Genomic DNA, 16,207 nt, shown 5'->3' with positions numbered 1-16,207 from the left:
TGTTTTTTCTGTTTGTTTATTACTTATGAACTCCTGTATAGCTCTGTGGTAGCGCATCGTGTTAGCAGCAGCGCAAACGTTCATGGGTTCGAACAAACAAATGGATAAAATGTATACCTTGTAATGCACTTTAAGTCAAATTGGATAAACGTGTCTGCCAAATGCAAAAATGTCCAAATTTAAATGTTTAAACAAAATTGATGGATTAAAAAAAATATTAAAATATTTATCATATAAAGTAAGGCCTAGTCCACATGTACACAGGTATTTTTTATAAATAGTTTTTCCTTCTTTACTTTAAAACAAATCTCCAACCACATAAAAACGTGAAAAGAATGAAGCAGTCAAAAAAACATGCCAAAACAAGTGGCAATATAACCCTAAAGGACGAAGTGTGTGTGGTCTGTATGCTAGGGCTGCATAACATTTAATCACAACTAATTGTTTGCCGAATAAAAGTATTTGTTTACATTATATGTGTGTGTATAATAATTATGTATGTATATACAAACACACACACACACACACACACACACACACACACACACACACAACACACACACACACACACACACACATATTTTTACAAAAATATGTACTAGGTTTTCCACAGCACTTTGCAGTTCATGCAGCCCGCCTAAGCTGGGAAACTTTACTGCCTTAACTAGGTAGCCCAAAAAAAATATTGCTGCACAAAAGGCCGTCAAGTGCATCTCGGAGAATCGCGTGAACACGCTTCACACCGTGAGCGGGCTCGCCCGCCACACGGCCAAATGAGAGAAAGACGTGATCTGTCATTGTCTCAAGGATAGCCAGTTGATAAAACGAGTGTCCGTGAGAACTGTAAGTGAACTTGTGTTTTTGCAGGACTCCAGACTAACTTTTTTCACTAGGAGCACAGAAGCCCCCAACTGAAAGTTTTAGGGGCGCAACAAGAAAATTTAGGGGCACACACCATAAATCAACATGCTAACAAAATATTCACATTTCTACTAATTTCCACTATATTACTAATAAATACTTTGATTATAGATGCAGAAAGTACAATGTGCTGTTTCAAATTCAGTGTCACATCACAAAAAAAAGGTCAAATTTACTGGACGCACATGTGCGACGATGTAAAATTCAGTGGCACACTCTAAAATTTTGGTGGCAGTCTGGAGCCCTGTTTTGGGTTTATTTAAGCCTGTTATTGTATTAGTCTATAGTTCTTGCAAATGTAAAGTAAGTTAACTGGTGATTTTGTTGTTTGAGCAACCTCCTAGCTAGGTTGCACATGCCTGTTGATTAGATATAATTGTTGAGCGCTCTTGCTCACTTTATTTATGTGCATTATTTACATGCTACAGTAGTTACACTCCTTTAAGATAATGTAATTAATAGTGGGAAATAATCAGTTTTTACCATATTCGCGCTATCGTTCACAAGACGTTCTACAACATCTGCTTTAGTTTGGTTTATTTAGTTTCATTACGCAGCTATTCCTGTTAGAGGTATCTATTAAAAACATTTAATGCATTAATAATCTAGTATGTGTTCATTTTCTGTCATAGTTTCTTCAAAATAAAGCCTTTATTTTGGATAGTTTGGTAGTAGAGAGTTGACAGGAAAGTGTTAGGTGGAGACAGGGAAGTGGCGCTATATGTCGGTTTAATTTTCATGATGACGTGTACGCCCCCGCCCCTTTAATTGCCCCCCTCAGGCCAGCCCAACCTTACCACCTTAACTAACAATTTTTCCGCAGGTAGGGCCCTATAAAATCCGTTTTATTTTTTCCCAAATTCCGTTTTATTTTTTTGCAAATTCCGTTTTAATTTTTGGCAATTATATTTTTTACCCTTTACTTTTATTTTAGTCATAAAAAGAGTGTGCCTTTTAATGTTAATGATTAAAATGTAAATGATTTGGGGGGAAAACTGTATAACAGGATTACTTAATGACTATAAAAGATGCATTTACACACGCACATACACACGCGCGCGCACACACAACTCAATTCAATGCATTGTTTTTTTGTGTTGTTGCAGGAGGCTACAACAAGGTGTCAACGCAGTGGTGCCTTCAGAAGTGCCTTAAACACATCAATCCAGCGGAACACGATCCATATTTTATACACAATCGCTTGAAATGCATATAACTTTACAAACATACACAGGATAGTGATCTGACTTAGGACAGCATGAGCACGCAGCTCTTTGCACGTGCGAGCGAAAGAGAGACAGAGAGCGGCGCCATGATGCAGATGATTATATTTTAAATGCGAGGGATAGATAGCCTCAGCTCGCTTGAAATGCATAAAACTGAACAAATACACAAGGATTTGTGTTCGCACTTCGGACAGATGCGTGAGCGCGTGCACATGAGAGAGGTACAGTGAGACAGACATGGATGAGAGAGTGCATGTATCTTTGCGCTCACCGTGAACAGAGTGTTGACTAAACTTCCAAAATAACAGTTCTCCGGTCACATAAAAGTCATGTGAGACCTGCTCGGAACTAAGTGCTTACCGTCAAATTTCTTAATTTTTTCGCTGACGAAAGCAAAGTCGTGGAGAGCCGCTTCGCCATGGTTTCAGTGTTTGGGAGGAGGTCTGAAACGACAGGAGGGGGCCCAGATTTACTTCCCCCGGTCTGCATTTCCCCCAGACATACGTTCGTCTCCCACACAAAAACATAATTTTATTCAAAATATGTAAAATTCCGCGTTTATACTAGATTCCGTGTTAAATAGCCAATTCCGCGATTCCGTCCGCGATTCCGTGATCGCGGAAATTATAGGGCCCTATGCAGGAAACCCTAATGTACATGTGTATTTACGTTTTTATATTTATATATAACTTATATTATATGTATATATTAGGTAAATATTAAGTATTTATATTTATTATTTTTTTATATACACATGTGTGTGTATTTATATATACATAATTATTACACACACACACAAAATACACACACACGATGTAAAGTGAAACTTATTTCTGCAAACAATTAGTTACAATTAGTTGTTATGCAGCCCTAGTGTACATGCACGGCCTGATTTTTTAAACCTTGCATACATTGTAGACGTAGGTTGGGCATGCACGTACAGGATTATGTAATATGTAGGTCACAACAGGTATTGCAATTTGTCACAATGCGCATGTATCAAACGTCAGTGCATGTGTATAAGTCAAATTAACCAATGACCAAACCGCATAGAAAAAGCTGTGGTTTTAAAAATACCCGTCTTTAATGCAATGAAGCTTACTTGCATTCAAAATGATTACTTTAATGCAAAAAAAAAAACTTATATATTTTGGTCATGAAAAATCACATCATACAAGCAAAATTCTTTGAGAAAACTAAATACATTTTTGTGTGTTGTTTTCATGATATTTCCTAATGTAGAGACCAGTCATTCTGCAATATTATCTAAGTGCAATGACTGTTGGATGTTTCCATAAGGCAAACACTGAAAGGTCAAACATAAGACCACATGCTCAAACTATCTGTCACACAAACATCACAGACAAACACTTTACAGTCACATATATAAACACCATTGTCTATCAGTATGGCAAAGACGGTCAACTAGCTGTCAAAAACAAGACAAAGAGAAGACATTTCTGTTTTTAGAAGTGAAATGTGTATTTGCTCACCAAACTAAATTACTCTGAGCTGGAAATAACAACACAACAATGATGTGAATCTGGGGCAGCACCACCTGTTTGTATAATGGGGAGCGTTTGTTGAAATGGTTTGGTGCTCTTAGCGGTGCAGAAATAGACGCTTCACCTTTCACCATGACCCTATTTAGTGAACAAAATTTATGACGCACCGAAAAACAAAAATGACTTACAAATATATTATTTAAAAAAAAGCTTTGTATAATTTTTCATTAAATTAATGAATCTGAGGTGGATTACAAACCAATAACTACCAAAGTAAGTAACACACCAAAATTGGATGTAAATTAAGGAAAATATTCTTCATTTAGGTATATGCAACAGGATCAAAATTTACCAGCTTTTATCTAAATAAATCTCTGAGGTCATTACTGCATGAAGCAGGTGCAGATGTCTTTGTCACACAGATCAGAGATCAGTCCCAGGGGACAAGGGGCTAAATTAAAACCATGTCAAGCCTGGAAGAATAAATGAGGAAATAACAGGTCTATCTGTAATGACTTCAGATGTCAACCCTGGAGCTCTGTGTTGAGGTGTGAACTTCATCATGCATACATACAGATGACTGCAGTGTAGACCTGGGCACGATCGCTATATTTTTAAAGGGGACCTACTATGCAAATTCACTTTTTTAACATAATTGTGTGTCCCCTGTGTGTGTACACACCACCCTGTAATAATAAAAATAAACACGCTTCTTTCTTTTAAATCCATGTTAAACCTCGACAATTTCAAGGGACATGAGCAAACTGATGTCACATTGCGTAAGCCCCACCCACAACCGCTGACTGACTCTACTGGATTAGCATAGTTACCGCCCCCAGTGTGTTGTATACGGTCTGTGACTGTACCTCATTAAAAACTGAGATAAGAATGCAGAATCTCCATTGAAGAGACTCTCAAAATAACAACACCTGCACTTCCAAAAATAGGCCTTTTCAATATGCTATAATAAATTATGTACTTATCTTCTGGGGATACCCGAGACTCATATTATATCTTGAAATATAGCAATAATAGATAACTAAGTCTTTTGTTATTTATTCTAGCCTGGTTTTAAGCAGGGGTTTTTGTTGCAGAATTATACAAAAACTTAATTATATAATACAGCAGGCAGATCTATATTGTGATACACAGTAATCCAGTATAGAATTACTTATAGCGTGATAAAAGGAATTGTTCATACACCCAGCGCTATTGTAGTGCAATAGAAAGACATACAGCATGTCAGTGAGAAGTGCTCAGTTAATATGAGGTCATTTAACCCTATTGGCATTAGGACACTCATCGACGCCCCTCAGGACAAACTAAATTATTTAATGCCATCAGCTGTTGACAAGTGGCACGCTAGCAGTGTTTAGGGATGAGAAAACAGTGTGAGGTCTGTAAACATGGTACCTGCTTCCTCACCGCATACATCTCATTAAATCCTGCTCATTAACACAACAACAAATGTCAACATCTCACCTCTACACAAATCTTCAAACAAGCTGTGATTTAAATTACTCATCAATGTGTTTTTTTAAGGTTTTAACGGTCTGGGAGCAGTGCTTATAGCTGGGGAGAAAATACACATTAGAAACAAACACACTGTTTTATTATAAACAAGTGTATGAAACGGTTGGTTAGCTTAATTTTATAAGAAATCTTGGCATGCATAGGTACAAGTAGGAAAACTCAAAATGTTTTCAAAACTGATCAATGTGCGTGAGCTCTCACAGACATTTTTACAATATTTTCTGTAAATAAACACATTGTGTGTGCATCTGGCAGCATGACTCAATGCTTTTCCTTAAGCCGCCTTTCCACTGTACATGACAACGACGGGCGATTAACCGGAAGTCATTCATTCCCTATGACGAGTCGCCAAGAGCCTGCGTGAGGTGCAGACCATCTGCGGATGCATAATTTTCTGATCCGTTAAAATATTTTAACTTGCGCGACTACACCACATGCGATACGCCGACCGAAAGTGATGTATTTTCAACTTTCCTCAAAAAGGGTTTATGACCACTTCCACTAGGGGGCGAACTCCGACAGACATGTCTGAATGTCGCATGCAGTGGAAAGGTGGCTTTAGAGGTTTACAGATAAACAAATAAAAAATTTACATATTTTGTTTATATATTATATTATTTAATATTTAATATTATATTTTGCTTTACTATACTAATTAATGTGATGCTTTCGTTGTCCATTCCTGAATTTTTAAATGATTGACCATTAACTCTTTCCCCGCCATTGACGAGATATCTCGTCAATCAAGAGAAAACTCTTCTTGCCAATGACGAGTATTTCCGTCTTTCTGCAATACTTCCGCAACTTTTTAAAACCGGAAGTATTGTCCTATGGCAAGCTGCTGCATGTCCGTGTCTGTTTTAAAGATCGCTCTGAATGTGATCTCTATGAGAAGTCCGTCACAAAAATGGAATTATCTCTGCTTTTTGCTCAAAATGTGGTGTTTTTGCAGAAACCCACTCATATTCAAAAGCTGATTACAAAAGAACTGCTGAAGGTAGGATGAAACGTTTTTTTTTTTTTTTGAAAGCAGAGGGTCTGTTCTTTCATTTGGTATATTGTATGTTTATATATTTGAAGAAGAACATTTTCTGGAAGGAATTAAACTTTTGTGAAAATCATGAAAAACGCTGGCGCTGGCTGGCAACTTTTAAAAAAAACGCTGGCGGTGAAAGAGTTAAAGAACATCATTAAAATTGACACAAAAAAATAAGAGCAGATAATAGTCATAAGATATCGTTTTGTACAAGCATAGTATGAAAACTTTAATCTGTAGTTTAATCTGTATTACCAGTGTATCATATCTTTAAGAATCTTGCATGACTACTTTAAACAGCTTTGCATTAACAAACTGAAAGTTATTTGCGTCACTCTTTTCTGTGTTACTGGCCTGATAATTTTTTACATAACAGCAAAGTCGTTTGTGCATTTCAGACCACAACCACACAAAATCGAGCTTGCGCAGCTACAAACATCTACATTTACTTTGTTAAATAATAGGTTTTGGGGCTTATAGAGCTCAAATAGAGCTAATAGTATACTTTATAAAGCAATACAACAGATTCTTAACAGACTAACATCTTATCTCAGTCTATGACACATCGTTATTTCAGAAGTGTTTTCCTGCAGTGAGCGCTACGATTATTCAGAGACAGAAATAAACTGCTGTCAGTCTTGACGCCCCATAATTACAAACTGCAAAGTCATCACGATTTCTGCAAATCATCAGACATGGACACATCAGACTATGGATGAGAGAGAGTACTATACAGTTGAAACATCATTCACCAAACATTGTGTGTATATGCCGACCACAGTAAATAAATGAGCACAGCCAGCGGTGGGCCAGACCCATTTAACTTAACTACACATAAAACCATCAAAAGAAACAGAGTAATGTGAACATATACAGTCGAGTGAGTCCTGTAGTCAAAACAAGAATGCACTTATTAAAAGAGAAATACGTCATTCCTGAGCCACCAGCACTGCTGAAATAATGACTGTTTCCCATCTGCTGGCAGTGCATTCATTTGCATGTGCCATCATTAAACTACTGTGCATTTACCAACTATAAATAGGCAATGGCGCAAGGCTATTTTATTTATCTATTATGGTGCTTTTCATAGATCCGAAATATACATGCTGGTGGTAGATGGTGGAAAAAGCATTACCTACCCAAAAAAAAGTCATGCAAGACCTATCACAATACTTTGATGTATTGAAAACTTTTTATATTGTATTTATGTAAGTATAAGTATTTATATTGATATAAAATATTTAACAAATCCAACAACTCCAAACCCTCTTCACCTTCTGTTTTGGTATAGGGAAGAGCAGGGGCGAAAGTACCATTTTTCAGAAAAACGTAACCCTAAAAGACAATGTCCTAGAGACAGAGATATATTTTTGCTGTGGTAAACAACTGACAAGTGTGGTCTATCAATGCCAGGTGTAATTTTGTAAAAAAATTAAAATTACTTCAGTATAATTTCACTTTAAACATAAGTAGTGATTTGTTACTTTCGACCCCACCTGCAGGGACGAAAGTAACACACAGGTGGTCAAAAGTAACACAACAAAACAAGATAGATTTTTTGTGTTACACTTGTTTTTATTAAATATACATGACTATGACTTTGTTAAAATGTAACTGCAAACATATTTTGTATCTTTGTAAAAAATAATGAAATTACATTTTCATTTTAAATTTCAGTTTTATCAAATGTTTCAAAAGCAACCAACAGTACAAACTTAAATTGTTGAGAATAAAACATTTTTCAACAGTTTGAACATTATGAAAATGAAATTAAATCAAATTAGAATAATATAAATTTTCAACATATACAACAGTATTAACAGCGGGTAACAAGTGTTACTTTCGACCCGACGGGATCTCCTCACATTTAAACCCGATTTACTTTTATTTTAAAAAAAAACCTCATATGTAACTTCAGGATGTGTTAGTTCAATAAATAACCTGTAGATTGAACAGTACTTTAACACATGAAACAAGAAACACAACGCGTAATAAGAACAAAATGACCGCTTTTGGACTTTACTTATCATGGTTGAAAACATCTTTCTGGCTCTACACGCGGAAAACTGAGTACATAACGCAATATTTGTCAGCTCTGTCAGGGGTTGTGTGCCTAAGATACTGTTGTAGTTTGGGATGCAAATGTTATCAGGGCTCGGAGAAAATCGCTTTGTTACTTTCATCCCACGTTACTTTTGCCCCGGTTCTCCCCTACAGCTAACCTGTACGTTGTGATTGGCCTGAATACCTCTGACGTCAGCCTGAAATGTGACGCTCCTTACCATGTTTGAAAGATTCGCTCACAATGCAATGCTAACAGGAGTTAACTTACAGGATGTGAGTCCGAAGCGGGACGAATTATGATAATGTCGGTCTTTTCTATATCACCAATCCTAGGAAGTAAACTGTTGTCTACAATCCGTGTGTTTGTTGTATTCCAAGAAAAGAGATTTATGTTGGAGATGACAACTCGCGTCATCGTTTACTTTGAGGTTTGTACCGTTTGCATATCTTGTACTAACACACTTACACATTAAAGGAAATGTAAAATTGTGAATCGGACAATAGGTGCTCTTTAAAGGGAAAGTTACCTAATTTTGCTCCTGTCTGTCATTCATAACATGGAGCATCTAGAATCTCCCACTGCTCTTAACTAAATCACTTTTGTACCTTTAATAATAGAAATAAGCCTATATATATCTATCTAGATCTACACTCACCTAAAGGATTATTAGGAACATGTGTTCAATTTCTCATTAATGCAATTATTTAATCAACCAATCATGTGCAGTTGCTCCAATGCATTTAGGGGTGTGGTCCTGGTCAAGACAATCTCCTGAACTCCAAACTGAATGTCAGAATGAGAAAGAAATGTGATTTAAGCAATTCTGAGCATGGCATGGTTGTTGGTACCAGACGGGCCGGTCTGAGTGTTTCACAATCTGCTCAGTTACTGGGATTTTCACGCACAACCATTTCTATGGTTTACAAAGAATGACGTGAAAAACGAAAAACAGCCAGTATGCGGCAGTCCTGTGGGCGAAAATGCTTTGTTGATGCTAGAGGTCAGAGGAGAATGTGCCGACTGATTCAAGCTGACAGAAGAGCAACTTTGACTGAAATAACCACTCGTTACAAGCGAGGTATGCAGCAAAGCATTTGTGAAGCCACAACACGCACAACCTTGAGGCGGATGGACTACAACAGCCGAAGACCCCACCGGATACCACTCATCTCTACTACAAATAGGAAAAAAAAAGGTACAATTTGCACAAGCTCACCAAAATTGGACAGTTGAAGACTGGATGGAAGCATGTGTCTAGACATTCAGATGGTAGAGTCAGAATTTGGCATAAACAGAATGAGAACATGGATCCATCATGCCTTGTTACCACTGTGCAGGTTGGTGATGGTGGTGTAATGGTGTGGGGGATGTTTTCTTGGCACACTTTAGGTCCCTTAGTACCAATTGGGCATCGTTTAATGCCACGGTCTACCTGAGCATTGTTTCTGATCATGTCCATCTCTTTATGACCACCATGTACCCATCCTCTGATGACTACTTCCAGCAGGATTATGCACCATGTCACAAAGCTCGAATCATTCTATATGGGTTTCTTGAACAAATTGTTTTAGCAAAATTGCTTGTTGAATCAATGTCACGTAGAATTAAGGCAGTTCTGAAGGTGAAATGTGGTCATATATATAGAATTTATCTTTAGTGAGCTTGGGTTTTGTTTGTTTTTTTCTTCTTTTATTAGTAAAAAATAACTGTGTTGTGATCTATATCGTTATAATGATATAAAGGTACTCATATCATGATATAATATTTTGGTCATATCGCCCACCCCTACTTCACACTACAATAAAACCCAATAACTGATGTTGTGAGTTAAACAAACCTGATAAAACAAGAGTTTGATAAAGTGGAGAGCTTGAACTGTAACTTTTATAAAGCTCATTCAAAACTTTTACAACAGCATTTTCAGCTTCCAAAAATTGTTTTCTATACTTTTTCCAATCGAGTAGTTTAGTGATTATTTGTTAAACTACACCTGACCTTAATTTAACTCTCGTCTTCAGTCCAGACAATCCAATAACGTCTCACACAGAAGAAATCCCTGGTTTGAGAGTTTATCAGTGCTGCAGATTTCACAGAAGCCTCTCAAGGGCACACAGTAGTCTAGAGGACGTGCTCGTTTCCAGGCTTTCATCTGCACGCGAACCCATGCTTGCCTCAGGAGGGCTAAAACTGCAGTCGTCTGCCAAAAGACCGAGGACATAAAGTCCCGCGGGCATCTACTGTGCATGTCACTCGCTACAGCACACCGGCTTTAGTGAGATGTACACTGTAAAACATGTGCTGTAGTTATGCAGCTGTTTGCCGGTAACTTACTGTAGATGTAGATGTAGGTTATTTAATGAAACAGTTTGTTAAAAGTTCAAAAAAACATTAACAAGTTTTTGTCTTTTTAGAATAAAACTATAAAAACAGCCTCATGCAAAGCATTCTGGGAACCAGAAATCCTCATCAGCCTTTTCTGTTTTTTCCTTTAGATTTTAATTCCCAAAATGCTTTGCATGAGGGGAACCAGAAATCCTGGGAACTAGAAATCCTCATCAACCTTTTCTGTTTTTTTTTATACTTTTTAGATTTTGGTTCCCAGAATGCTTTACAGCATAAAACTAAAATAACAGCCTCATGCAAAGACAAAGAATTGTTAATGTTTAACGTTCATTTAACTTTGAATAAACTGTTGACAGTAAATAACATATATCTACAGTAAGTTACTGGCAAACAACTGTTATTTCTACAAAACTTTAATAGTGTAAACCTTATATATGTATATAAGTTGCATATAGTGCAACAGTAGAAACTCAAATATTGATACAACCCTTAAAAACACAAGTCGCTGAAATCCCTTGCTGTTAAAGCCCTGTCAAATTGTATAATTTGTTTTTACGTGTGCCCGTATGTACATACGCGCATGGCTGAACGCTCAAGCCCTGCAAACAAAACTAAACTTGTAGTTAAAGAAGCGTAACACAAACATTGCAACCAACTACACTGATATATGCAATAATTTGTTTTGCTCATCATAGCACATACCGTAAACCTAACTGAGATCAGCAGAACAGAAATCTAGCAGTGTACACAAGATCACCACAAGATCCGCGGTGTAAAATATGTTAACCACAGTACACGTGACAGGTTTAGCCTCAAAAGCTCATTACTCTAAACCTGACGAAGCGTGTTTTTTCATTGAGTGGAGTCTTACAGTAGATACTGGATCAGCCAGTCAAATATCTGACCTGGTGGGTGGAACGTCCTAAACACACATCTGTCATGTAAATGTGAGGGGTGAATGAGCACGAAATGCAAATGACAAGATGAATCGTTGACCTCACAGTCTCGATTGTATCCATACAGGACCACTGAGATGTCATGAGAACAGGTAACAATACAAGGTCATTGTCTATTATCCAACTTTAGTACAGACTGGTACAAAAAACTTTTTTCAATGTACCTCAATTATATTTATCTTGCTGATGCAAGACGTGTGAAAAATTAAATGCATGTTACTAACATAAAAGAAAACATCCCCCAGTCATCTACGATCAATTTTTGATAATTTTTGTTATGTACCAAAAGAAAAATTTCTTTGGATGCTAAATGGGTTTTTATGACAGGTAGTATAGGCACAGATATTAAGCATTTTTATGATTATCGGTATGTTGTTATTAACAGTTCTCAGAATTAAAGATATATGTTTAAAAGCATTTAAAGAAAGTTTTTTTAGTGCTCTTGTTATTCTTAATTGTAGCATACATTAAAATTTTTACACCAGACATATTATCAGTTCAAAATATTGGTTATCGGCCTACTTAATATGCAATAATCGGTATCGGCCCAATAAGATGTGTGCCACAAATGCACAATAGAAGTACTTTAAAATAATCATATCGTAAAAGGGAAAAATGTATATGCACATACATTTATTACGTTTTTAAATAAAAAATTCTAAAATGTAATCCCTGGACGTGGGAAAAAAACGAGTATTTGGGATGGGCGATAATTTGCATGAGATATCATGCGCATCTCATCAGTAAAGCCAGTTCCTTGATTAGTAGTAAATTGCCATCAGCTGCTTTCAGATGGAGCGGCATTTACTACACAAAGCCGTACTTCACTGACAAGCTGGGCCATATCGCATACATGTCGTCAGCGATACGTCCGCAATAATAATGCGAAATTGCCCTGATTGTCAGTGAACTACAGCTTTGTGTAGTAAATGCCGCTTTATCTGAAAGCAGCTGATGGCAATTTACTTCTAATCACGGAACCGGCTTTACTGACCAGATGCGCATGATATCGCATGCAAATTATCGCCCATCCCTAACAAGTATCTGTATGGTTTCTCTGAGGCGAGACCTGCTGTACTCTCACTGGTCGGACTGAATCTTTTCCTCTCTGATCCCTAATCTGTGGATCTAACTGGATTAACGTGATCTGTAGGGGACAGTAGTGCGGCGATACCACTAATGTACTGACCCTGAAACTAAAAACTACACCACAGGCTAGACCGGCTTCAAGGGTAAAAGAGAGCAAGTTATTTGTAGCATGTAAGGAACTGATAAACTCTTCTAAGACAGCCACTTTCACATACAGAGAAACAACTTGATTCACAGACAGAAAGCCTTTCTCTTACATTGCAGGAGAGACCCGAGCATCATCTAGAAAAAGCACAATATCCACAACTCAGACTCTTTTGACTTTCAAACCACCCAGAGCCCCATCCATCAGCATCAAGACAAATGAGTTATGCATGAGTGAGCACCAAAACTTAATTACAGGAAAAGGTTTTAGTCTCTAAAGCTTCACAATTCTAATCTTGCCCGAGTTAAAAACTGCTGACATGAATTCATTTCTAGTTCATAACGGTGACTTCTGATTCCACCATTCCTGGGCGTACGCTACAGTAGACATGAATAATAATATGACTAATGAACAAACACGCATTAACTATATCTCATCTACTTCGTACAGTAAAACGTGGCACTCTTCATGACACGCATTTATTAATAATGAACCGGCCCTGAAACATTAATGCTTAACACCTGCTGAGGTGCCAATGGATTGAGATGTCAGGTCTGTATGTTACACAACCGCTAAAAAAACAGCAAAAAGGAAAGTTAAAACTCAAGATTGTGTGCGAGATCCGAAATACACTTAATAGAGGATCTGATAACTGTCCCCAATGCAAGCCAATAGAGAAATCACATTTAGTCACAGACAGGGGCAAGCTGATTAAGAGATAAGCTAATATAATTGTCAAAGAAGGCAGAAATGAATCATATCATTATCATTATGTCCATTTCACTGAGCACCGCGGCTATCAGACTGCAGAGATGGGTTGAATTCAGGCATTAGTTAATGCATCTGTAGATAAGAAATAACAATCTCTAACTGATCACAGCTGTGTTTTAACTGGTTAACGTACAGATGAACATGAATTGTGCTCTTTCGATTGAAGAATCAGGTTTGCATTATGGTCAGTGAATGAAATGTGAGCTGATGGTCATTGCCTGCAGTGACTCAAGGTTTCCACTGCGACCGACTTTTAACATTTGCCATTGACTACATTTACATGTACACCAATAATGTGATTTTTCCAATAATCAGAGTAAGGACTTAATCGCAGTAAGTGAAGTTAACCTCTTCACTCCTGTTTACATGCAGTTTTTATTTTCTGATTATTCTCTAATAATTGTGGTTATTATTCACATAGCCCAATGCACAGCACAAAATCATAAACTCACATATAATGTAGGTGTTTTATGGTCCACTGTTTTACTTTAGTTAAGGGAAAACTTACCTAATTTCAAGTTTACTACAAATTCACACTTAAGTTGCATTACAAAAACACATGCACACATCAGTTACTGTGGTATATATATATCATATATAGGGCCCTATGATTTCCACGATGCGGAAAACGCGGACAAAAATCACAGAATCCAAGCATACAATTTTTTTATTTTACGCAAAATTTGGGATTTAGGCATTATTAAAACCCGTTTTAACTACTTTTTGAATGGTCATTTTTGACGTGGTTTCATTAATCGGCAAATAAAAAGACAGAAATGCACGGAAACATTTTCCTTTTATGTAACATAATATTGGACGTAAAGAAAGGTACGTCCATTTCTCGTAGTGTATTGCAAACAAACGCGCGAGTTGAAAAATGTGAACTTTGGCGGAAAAACGCGCCACATTAACCAACCAGGAACCAATCAGGACATGATTACAGGAAGAGAGCGGAGTTGCAGAAGCCCCTCCTATGAGAGAACGTCTTGATGACTAGAATTTCACGCGGGGCTTTCACGCGTGAATGAAGCGAGTAAACTCAAAATGTTCAAGAGGCAAACTAGACACGAATTTGACGCCTCAAACACGGCTGGTGTAATGAGTATAGTCTTATGACTAAAAGAAAAACTAATTTGGTTGCTTGTCAGTAGCACTGTTGTAGTACATTGAGGTTACTGTGACTCGTTTAATGTTTTCAACTGTTAAGATATGCTTTTTGATTACTGAAATTTAATTTAACCATTAATACCAAAATAAAAAACTGAAAACATGGAATTTGAGAATAAAAAAATAACAGATTTCATAGGGCCCTTATATATGTCACCTTTTAATGCAAATATACTTGCTAGTTAGTACAGTGGTCACCAACCATGTTCCTGGAAATCTACCCTCCTGCATACTTTAGTTTCAACCCTGCCTCAAATTTTAAGGTAGCCATGAAAAGCTTGATTAACAGGTTCAGGTGTGTTAAATTAGGGTGGGAGGTGAACTCGGCAAAAAAGTAGATTTCTAGGAATTGGGTTGGTGACCACAGAGTTAGTAAAGGGATCATATCCAATTCGTTGACATTTAAAACCTTTATGGAGCTTTCTTTGCGCTGTGTTAAAGAATCGTCAGTATGTCACTATCTGATCTGCCTATTGTGTCAATATCCGTTTGTTGAGTCATGACGTAAGTAATATTGTTTCCTGTCCATGCCTCCACTCATTTCAACACATGATAAACATTTACATCTTCATAACTGAAATGATGAGAAGTATATAGGAACAAACTTTTATCGTCTCTTCACTACAGCTAGTGTTTTTGGTGGTTTTGCATTATGATACGAGTGCATATTAGCATTGATTTTCTAGTTATTTCCCTATGGACCTGGAAGCGGTTTTAATATATATATATATATATATATATAAACTTCCTGAACTTTGTCAAGTTTACTACACTTTTTTGGGGGGATTTTGCATATTAGAGTATACATAACGAAAAATAAATAAGTAACATCTAATGCGTTGTCCTTAATTTAACACATCTCTGTGTTATTTTTGTAACAACACAATTTGTGTTGTCCCTTTTATTATTTGAACACAAAATCAAAACAAAATGACACATACTGTGTTAAAATAACACTTAAGGTGTTAAAGAGTTTAACACAAAGTGTTTACATTTATTCATTTAGCTGACCCTTTTATCCAAAGCGACTTACAATTGCTATATGTATATCAGAGGTCGCAGGCCTCTGGAGCAACTAGTTAAGTGACTTGCTCAGGGACACAATGGTGTGTAACACCCCATGTGTTAAGATTAACTCATCCTTTCTTACTGTGGTTTCACACCGCCACCAGCGAGAGCGTCAATAAAAGCTCTGTCTGCCCTACTAACGATGCTATAGAAAAGGTGTAGTGGATGCTCTGACGCTCGAATACGTTCTCTGGAATCCTCCCAAGATGAGGTTTTTTGCCTTCCGATTGGTTGCCGCCGAATGGCTTCATAGCTCATTACCATAAAGTTGATCTGATTTCAACTTTCCTCGACGCTCACACTAGGCTTGTTGCAATAGTCGGTGAAACGGTGATTACCGGTGCTTCAGCCTTTCACCAGTTAGATCACTTGCCCACCGCGA

The 16,207-nt window shown here is 37.1% G+C and overlaps 1 protein-coding gene across 1 annotated transcript in view; it reads right to left on the bottom strand.

Annotated features, from left to right (window-relative positions):
• Positions 1–16,207, bottom strand: part of slc9a1a (solute carrier family 9 member A1a) — a 51,605-nt gene that overhangs the window by 25,897 nt on the left and 9,501 nt on the right. The window lies entirely within an intron of this gene.

This window comes from Misgurnus anguillicaudatus, chromosome 10, assembly GCF_027580225.2.
Source record: "Misgurnus anguillicaudatus chromosome 10, ASM2758022v2, whole genome shotgun sequence".
In the NCBI taxonomy this organism is placed as follows: Eukaryota; Metazoa; Chordata; class Actinopteri; order Cypriniformes; family Cobitidae; genus Misgurnus; species Misgurnus anguillicaudatus.
This window is presented reverse-complemented; position numbering and strand designations above follow the sequence as displayed.